This window comes from Chinchilla lanigera, unplaced genomic scaffold (genome assembly GCF_000276665.1).
Source record: "Chinchilla lanigera isolate Chin_1 unplaced genomic scaffold, ChiLan1.0 scaffold00021, whole genome shotgun sequence".
Lineage (NCBI taxonomy): Eukaryota > Metazoa > Chordata > Mammalia > Rodentia > Chinchillidae > Chinchilla > Chinchilla lanigera.
In genome coordinates this window covers 20,041,383-20,043,392 of record NW_004955422.1, presented here as the reverse complement: position 1 = coordinate 20,043,392, position 2,010 = coordinate 20,041,383, and positions in this window count along the sequence as shown.

Here is a 2,010-nt window from a genome sequence, read left to right as displayed (position 1 = left end):
CTCACGACCTTGCGCTTGCCAGGCAGGCACTTTGCCGCTGAGCTAAGTCCCCAGCCCCGAGGTTCACTTATTCTTGAAATGACAAAATTAGAGACAGGACAGATGAATGATTTTCAGGGCAGGGTCAGGACAGGGCGCTCTGAAGGCACAGCTTGGGGGTTTCTTTGATGAAACGTCCTGTGTCCTGCTGAGATGGTGGTAACACGAATCTGCAATAATGAAAGTTGTGGAACTGGATACCAAAAACCAAAGCAAAACAAAAGAGAGCATATGCAAGATCTGACAAAATCTGAATAAGGTCTGTAGTTTGCGTGTATGAACACCAACTTCCTGGTTGCAGTTGTGCAACTGTACTACAGTTACGTAAGATGCTAACTGCAGAGGAAGCTGTGTGGGTGGCTGTTGGTGGGGCCTGAACCTCAGGCCTCCAGGACGCTAGGCGTACTCTACCACTAAGCTATACCCAAGCCCCAAGTCTCCCCAAACTGGGGATTGAACCCAGGGCCTTCACACTGAGCTACATCCACAGCCTTTCTTATTTTTTCTTTTTATTTTGAGACAGGGTCTTGTTAAGTTGCCCATGCTGGGTTTAAACTTGCAATCCTCCTGCCTCAGCCTCCCAAAGTGGGGGGATTATAGTCATGTGCCAGCAGGCCTGGCTCCAAGTTCTTTTTAGAAAGGGACAGATCTCCAAGGCTGGCTCTGCAATCAGCTACCCTCCCAGGGTGAAGGCAGCTCGCCACTCCCCGGCCTCCTCCCTGTGCACTCATCTCTAGCTAGGGTACCAGGGGCGAGAGAGGCTGAGCATAGCCAGTGTGGCGGCTCTCACAGCTGTACTCAGCACCTTCTTCATGTCAAGGCTTCGGCCAGAGACAGCTTTGGACCAGTCAGCTGGGCCCCAGACTTCCCTAGCTTATGCCACCTATGGAGCCCAGACCAGGCGGCCAGGTGAAAACTTGGCTCCCCATTTACTGGCTGTGTGGCTATCAGTGAGTTGCTTAACCTCTCTGGGTTTTATTTTAGCATTGTCTTTTTTTGGTGGTGGTTCTGGGAATTGAATCCAGAGCCTTAGACGTGTCAAATAAGCACTCTACCACTGAGCTACATTCTAGCCCTTTTCCTTTCCCTTTTTTTTTTTTTTGTCTTTTTTCGAGACAGGGTCTTGCTATGCAGTTCAGGCTGGTGTTGAGCTCACTTTGTAGCCCAGGTTGGTCTTGAACTTGCAATGATCCTCCTGCCTCAGCCTCCCAAGTGCTGGGATTACAGGTCTGTGCCACCACACCCAGCTCTGTTTTACTTTTAAAAAATTTATTTATTTATTTTTCAAGGGTCTCACTAAGTTGCCACAGTTGGCCTTGAACTTGATATCCTCCTGTTTCAGGCTCACAAGTAGCTGAGATTAGAGGCATGTGCCACCACACCTGCAGTAAAGTTTCTTCCTTTGTAAAATGAGGCTGCTGACAATGCCCACTTCATGGGCTGCTCTAAGGGGCACACAGGCTGCCTCAGCTCCAGCCCCTTTGGTGAGCACCAGGGTTTTAGGCTGCAGTGCCCTTTAGGTCCAGTGCTTCCTTGCTGGGCAGACAAAGAAAAGTTCCAGGGAAACCACAGGTGTGCTGTGCATGGGCAGGAAGAAGGTGGCTGCAGAGATCCAGTAGGGAGGGCCTGCCTGGGGGGCTCGGGAAGCATGGGAGCTGGCCGAAGCGACACCCTGAAACCCAGAGGTACCAGACAGGTCCAGGGGCACCAAGACCCAAGCCCACCAAAGACTCAAAGAACGGGAGACCCCACTGCCTGAGACCCAAAGAGACTCAGAGAGTAGGAAGGCCAGTAAGCTCTCGGAGAGTCAGAAAGATTTGGAGATTTAGAGATGCCCTGAGAGGCCAAGAAATTCAGAGATATTCATAGAGCTCCAGACTCCATTCTGGCAAGACACATTATGAATTAAAATTTATTCACCCAGGCTGGGTGTGGTGGCACACACCTGTAATCCCAGCAGTTGGGAGGCTG